This window comes from Chiloscyllium plagiosum, chromosome 12 (genome assembly GCF_004010195.1).
Source record: "Chiloscyllium plagiosum isolate BGI_BamShark_2017 chromosome 12, ASM401019v2, whole genome shotgun sequence".
Taxonomy (NCBI): Eukaryota; Metazoa; Chordata; class Chondrichthyes; order Orectolobiformes; family Hemiscylliidae; genus Chiloscyllium; species Chiloscyllium plagiosum.
The window spans coordinates 36349398-36357269 of record NC_057721.1 but is presented as its reverse complement, the minus strand read 5'-3'; positions in this window follow the sequence as shown (position 1 = coordinate 36357269).

Below are 7872 nucleotides of genomic sequence, written 5' to 3'. Positions count from 1 at the left end.
GGACATTGAATGCAGGCCTAGCCAGCAACGTGCAAATCCTGTGAACAATTTATTTTTAAAAAATAAACATATAGTTTGTTCCAAAACACAGGACATGCAAAAACCTACTTTGTAAATGCACAAACTGTTCAATATCTCCACCACTGTTGTCATAATTCTTGTGTCCTGTGACACTTCTGCCGCTGAAGCAATTCCTCATAGTTGTGAAAACCTGGTTAGGTGACTATAGAAGGATTCCTACAATCCTCATCAATCTTTGAAATTATTTTGACTCATCTTATTTGGACATGCTATGATCCACCTCTGGGACAGGTGAGACCTGAACCCAGATCTTCTAGCCAGGAGGTTGGCACACATGATGCCCCTACAATCTTGAATGATGGCACCAATTATCCAGTATGTTTGAGAGTGCCACACGGAGGCTTGTGTCAAGCCAAAACTGCACTGAAACCAGGGTTTGGAAGTTTGGATTTAATTATGTTTCAGTAAGGATGTATGCAGAACACTTCTTCAAATGACAATCGAGAAAGACATCAACATGCAGGAGCTAATGAAGTTCAGTCACTGGCGCACAAGCTGGAGGAATTGACCATGTGATGGGACTTACTACAACACAGTATCTTTACTTTCTAGGTGGAGTGCCCTGTGGAGGTCAAGCTCTGATAGATTTTTGTTTTCATCAGCCTTATCAGAGATGTTATGGCAGACCTCTGGAACAGGTGGGACTTGAAACCCAAGCCTCCTAGCTCGGAGGTAGTGACACTACCACCATGTCACAAGCGTATCACCAACTGTCAATTGAGTAAAGCCAATTAAGGCAGTATCAATAGTTAATTGTAATATTCTTCAGCCGAGTTCTCACCTAGCTCTTTTTGACATGTCTTGGGACAGTGATGATTTCTTTCTATTTGTATTCTGCAGCTCGAGAAAAGAAAAACTCTTCATTGAAGCTGATGACTTCCAGATGTTTCCCATTAATCAACTCATTTTCTCCAGTTTACTCACTAACAGGCTAATTATCCTGCTGTCTGTAAAAATCAGCACTTGCAAAGTTACTTTCCCCAAAAAATCTGCACACACCAAATCACACATGTTTATTCATTCATGGAGGCTTTGCTGACTGGACTAGCATTTACTGCCCATCCCTAATTACCCATGAGAAGATGGGGGGATGGTGAGCTACCTTGTTGAACTGCTGCAATATATTTGGCAAGAAGTAGAATCATGGAATCCTTACAGTGTGGAAGCAGGCCATTCTGCCGCTCCAAAGAACATCCCACCCAGATCCATCTTCATCCCCATCCCCATCACCGTACCCTATCCCTGTAACCCTGCATTTCCCATGGCTAATCTACTGAGCCTGCACATTCCTGGATACTATGGACAATTTAGCATGGCCAATCCACCTACCCTGCACAGTGGGAGGAAACTAGAGCACCTGGAGGAAACCCAGACGGACATGGGGAGAACGTACAAACTCCACACAGTCACCCAAGGCTGGAATCGAATCCAGATCGCCAACACAGTGAGGCAGCAACACTAGCCACTGAGCCACTGAACCGCCCCGATGTACACCTACACCTACACCTTTACAAAACCTATTCCTAGTTACCATCAGTTCTGAAGAAGGGTCACTGGATCCAAAACATTAACTCTGCTTTTTCTACACAGATTCTGCGGGCCTGCGAGTTTTCCTAGCAATATCTGTTTATGTTTTTGATTTACCACATATGCAGTTCTTTGGTTGTTTTGGGATTAATATTTATTTGGAAATATTATGTGCTGGTGGCTTATAAATGTTTGCCTGTAGGTAGAGTCTGATTACTTGTAATAAATAATTCTTGTTCGGTACTGAAACCTGATCCATGTTTTCTATTAACCTGAGTCTGAAGGTCAGTCACATTTTGGAACCTTGCATACTTCAGAAAATGTTTGCCTTTTGTCTTGACTCTAGCAAGAATGGAGCTGAATTTCCAATGTGTAATGCCGGTTTGGCCTATACTTCAGTTATCTTACAAGCAATCACATAATTGTTGGTAGACAAAAATAATTTTGTAAACTGGCCATGAGTCCATGGTCTATTCAACTTCGTGTTTCCAGCAAAAGCTGCATCTATAAACTCCCCTCAACTCCCTGGGTTTTTAAAACAGCTTTTTCTCAATTCAATCTGCAGTTTTAAAAAAAAACACAGTCCTTATATGAACCAGCTTTATGCAATGATGTTTTGGTGTAATGTGAAACATGGAGGAATTCTAGCACATGTTTGATTCAGGCACACAACAAATTGAGAGCAATGCTACAGAACAGCTCTAGAAAAGTGACTAATAATCAGAATTGTTCATTTCAGTTATTAATACATTGGCATTCTTTCTGAATAAAATAGAAATTTTGGCTTCCAAATAATTGAGAATTTAACACCATGTGTGCAAATAATTCCATGGACCTTTACATTGCTGGCAGGTCACTCTCCAAATGTTTAACTGGAAAATGTATTTCCTGCTACCCATTTCGGTCCGACGAAGAGAAACTCCGATGCTGATGTATTAACAACCGAGAGACATTGTTGTCCTGACTTGTCCTGGTTTCAAAACAGGATACGTGTTCAGAACTGAAGTTATGCAGGACTTGAAGTTGGCTGTGTTAATCTGAAACATGCACTTCAGCACTTTACTTTTTGAATCCTCAGCCATGTTGAGTTTTGCCCTAAATTAAACTTTCAACATGTGCTCTTTAGAAGGGAATGGAGATTTATTTCTGTCTTTACTGTAGCATGCTTTTGCATCTTTCCTGGTAACGCTGGTTATACATGTAGTTCTCTTATAACATCGTAGTTGCATCCCAATGAAATCTAGCTTGACAGAAAATTACTTAATATAAATAAATGGGGCCTATGGGAGAAGTGGGGTTAGGGTATACTGGCAACAAATATCACTGGCACATGATTGCTCAAAAATCACCCAAACGTCTAACACAACGTAAAGCACAACCTGAATGCAGTTTGAAATCATTTTTATTAATGAAATAAAAGTAAATTTAACACAGTACATTTAAAAAGTGTAAGAAACTGCTCTCAATACAGTACTTCTCACAGAAAGCAGTTCTGTTGGCAGCTGACATTGGCACATGTGCAGAACAACACAAAGACCGGCACTGATATTGTGCATGCGCAGAATGGTACAGAGACTTTGGTGCGGACATATGCTGCACGTGCAGAACAGCACGAAGACCAGTGCTGACAATTTGCATGCGCAGAACAGCACAGAGACTTCAGTGCGGACATATGCTGCATGCGGAGAACAGCGCGAAGACCGCTGCTGGCATCGCGCATGTGTGGAAACTTTGGCACGGACATCGGCGCATGCACAGATGGAGGCACATGAACCAATCCCTGCTGGAATCCCGCTATTGCGAACAGAGGTAAATGTTCTCGAAAATGCTGTTCCATAATACTTCAGTGATGTTATAGCCAAAATGCGCACTATCCAAGAACTACCTGTATTCTATTTATTGAAAGCTTATGATTGCAAGATCACTGTAACGTTTACAGGACTTCATATTTATTGATTCTATTTATGTATGATTGTATACATATTATATACATATTTAACCCTGCAGTTTATGTGCTACACTTACCAATCCAGCATTCCTGTGTGAAACTGTGTCGACAGACAACACAAGTCAGATGAAGTAACTCCCAAATATTTACTTTTTGCTTTGTGTGGGGTAAATTACCATCAGTGTTCCACACTTATTCACTTTGTGTTCTATGTAAACCATGCAGAGATTTGAAATGATGGCCTTTTTAAAATCAATAAATAAATTGTGCAAGAGGAGCTTGGTTATTTCCTGCTGTAGTTTTCTATAACTGGCCAGGAATGTTTCTGGGATGATCACTTCACGCATTTGATTTTTTAAAGTATCTCTTTAAGTATGCCAAGTTTATTAACTGGTGGCTGTAACAGCAGAACATTATTCATTATGTAGGCTGATGCAGGGAGGAATGCTTTTATATTACCTAATAAAATACAAGATACGGTTTATGTTCAATTTACTCATCTTCATTACTTTGTTCAATAACTGTGCATGTACTTTGCTGCCCTGATTGGTAAATTCCTCCAAGCATAATGTCAGTACACCTTGAGCTTTCAACCCACAGACTCTCAAAGATTGCCTGTTAACTATTGCATGCTCTGTTGAAAGAATGTGGCCTGTGAAGCTTATTTTCTTGCATCAATTTACATGCCAAAATTTTCAGTCTTTGCAGCTGCATTAATACCTCATCTCAGTGATTATAGCTATTTTGTGAATAATAGACTGGTCATCTTACTGACTGCTAGTAACTGTGGAATGTTCACGCTGAACTATGATGTTCAGCGACCTCATCAGGATTGTACATCTGACTTTCTTTCCATTTCATTCACAGGTCTTATTTTTGGCTACTGTATGCCTTAAAAACTGCTGGAGATATGAGAATAGAATACACTTGTAGTTCTTTTGATGCAGTATTGACCCATTTATTTTAAATAGGATAATGTCATTATTAAAGTAGTGAACAAAGTAATTTGATATTCAGGAAAATAGTAAAATTGTCCCAATGAAATTCTGACAATAGAATGGGAACATAGAAAGGTGACATTTAATCAGGGTAACCTCAACAGAAACCTGTAACCTGTATTAGGATATTGGTGATTATATCACCTTGACCTTGGGAGAATTGTCATTTTCTACTTTTGGAGTCAGGATCTGATTGTTTTCAGGATCATGATTAGGAGGTCGCAGGGTTTGCAATCCCATTATTATTTCTTTTGTCCACTCTCCCAGGTGGAGAATAAAAAGTACCCATTATATGGCAGAAAGGCATTTTATTGTGTAGTGGTATGCATGTGCTTCTCCCATTTTAAAGAAAAGGTGCTGTAATTACTGGCATACATTTGATTCAGTCATTTACCTGACTGAATTCTTACGCTGTCATGGGTATGCAGCATTAGGGTTTGAGAAAGAGAATGCCACAGAAGAAAAAGTAGAAAAACTAGAAGTGCTAGCAATATGAGGTACAGTCTCCTATTACTACAATAAATCTCACTAACCCCCTCAGTCTGGATTTGTTGACATCTCAAATATTTTGATCTCCTGGTGCTCCATCATTCCTGAATTTCTCCATGGTGTTTATTCACTGGCTACAGGTAATGATTTTGGGAACAATCTGTTGGATTCTCTGTGCTTTATTGTTTGGCTTCTCGTCAATGTGGACAGCTTGAGATGATTGCTCAGTGATTATTTGTGGCTGGCTAGATAAAAAGTATTTGCTAACTAGTTGTGTCCAATGATTTATGGCTTCTTGGTTTCTGGTAAGTAAAGTTCATTGTTGGATGCTGAAGCTTATCTGTTAGTTCTTGCTAGTTACAGGCTGGCAGCTTGATTGGTCCTTCGAGACAACTAGATCAGCTGTTGACCAACTAAACAAACTTGCCAACAGTGGAACTTAATTTGTGTGCTTTTGTGGTCCAGTGTGATTTCGTGTATGAAATAACATGCACAATATTTTAAAATCTGCATATGAATAGTGTACCCAAAAATGTTGGAAGTTGCGCTATACATTGTGTAAGACTTCTTTTATTCCTTCCTTTATTCTCTATTGGATCATGCAATTACTTTAGGGGGACAGTACAGCACTCCCACAGCTTCTACAGCTCACAGGTACTGACTTCTCTCTGGATCTTTCCTCCTCATCCCACTTCCTCCCCATGCTGGTTGTCTTCTGTGGGTAGGAATACTATCTCCATTTCATGTACCCTTTCACCTGTCTTCCGTATTGTACCCCAATCTTGTCTGCTTCCTTTCATCTTTTACTTGCCCTTGATCTTATTGTCGAGAACTATGGATGTGAAATTGGCTGCCTGAGCTGATGAGTGTGACACTGTTGTTGTCCGGTATATTTCTACATTTTCTAAGATCCCCTGGACTATGAACTCACCATTGAATATCAAGCTATTGTTGCCAGGACTGTCACTGACCTCATATGCCCTTCCCAGTGTACCACTTCACAGTTCCCTTTCACAGCTCACTTCTACCTCCTTCCCAAAATGCACAACAGAACTGCTGTAGCAGACCTGTTATTCCAGCTTGTTCCTGCCCCACCAAACTTAATATTTTCTATTCAGCATCTTTTTTTCTTTTCTCCTAATGTCCAATCTCTTTCCACCTATTTTTGGGATTCTTCCAATGCTCCACAATTTCCGCTAGCCTAGCCAGAGCTGCCTGTTCTTTGCCAAGAATGTGCAAATCCTCTCCAACTCCATTCCCCATCAGGACAGTCTATGGGACCTCTGCTTCTTCATTAAAAGGAGGCCTCAACAGTCCCCACCTGCCAATACCCTCCTCCATCTGATTGTGGACATTCTCGATTCTAACACTTGCTTTGATGTGTCTTACTATCCTCAAGTAAAAGATGTGGTAGATAATTGAATGGGTCCCAGCTATGCCTGTCTCTTTGTTCCTTGTTACAATCCTACTTGGACCCCACTCCCACAACTCTTCCTGCGGCACATCAATAACTGCATTAGTGTTCTCCTTTTGTAATTGGAAAAAGATCATAACTATTGCTTTCAATTTGCATTGTGCTTTTACCTTCACCAGGTGCATCTCTGAGACATCATATCCATTTCTGGAGATAGGATGTCTTTTTAAAAAATTATTTATGCATTCCTATGATGTGGGCATTGCTGGCTGGGCCAGCATTCATTGCCCGTCTTTAGTTGCCCTTGAGAAGGTTCTTCAACTTCACCAACACATTCCACCCCGACCTTAAATTCACCTGGACAATCTCTGACACTTCCCTCCCCTTCCTGGACCTCTCCATCTCCATTAATGACAACCTACTTGACACTGTCATTTTTTACAAACCACCGACTCCCACAGCTACCAGGATTACACCTCTTCCCACCCTACCTCCTGCAAAAATGCCATCCCGTATTCCCAAATCCTCCGCCTCCACTGTATCTGCTCCGATTTCACCACAGAACACACCAGATGGCCTCCTTCTTTAAAGACCACAATTTTTTATTCCCACGTGGTTAAAAATGCCCTCCAACGCATCTCATCCACATCCCGCCCTTCTGCCCTCAAACCCACCCCTCCAACCGTAACAAGGACAGAACCACCCTGGTCCTCACCTTCCACCCTACCAACCTTTGCTTAAACTGTATCTTCCGCCGACATTTCTGCCACCTCCAAACGGATCCCACCACCAGAGATATATTTCCCTCCCCACCACTTTCTGCTTTCCACAAAGACTGTTCCCTCCGTGACTATCTGGTCAGATCCACGCCCCTCAACAACCCACCCACCCGTCCTGGCACCCTCCCCTGCCACCGCAGGAATTGCAAAACCTGCGCCCACACCCCCTCCCTCACCTCCATCCAAGGTCCCAAACCAGCCTTCCACATTCATCAAAGTTTCAACTGCACATCCACCAATATCATTTATTGTATCCGTTGCTCCTGATGCAGTCTCCTCTACATTGGGGAGATCGGGCGCCTCCTGACAGAGCACTTTACGGAACATCGCTGGGACACCTGCACCAATCAACCTCACTGCCCCATGGCCCAACATTTCAACTCCCCCTCCCACTCGACCGAGGACACGCAGGTCCTGGGCCTCCTCCACCGCCGCTCCCTTACCACCCGATGCCTGGAGGAAGAATGCCTCATCTTCTGCCTCAGAACACTTCAACACCAGGGCATTAATGTAGACTTCACCAGTTACCTCATTTCCCCTCTCCACACCTTACTCCAGTTCCAACCTTCCAGCTCAGCACTGTCCTCATGACCTGTCCTACCTGCCAACCTCCCTTCCCAGCTAACCGCCCCACTC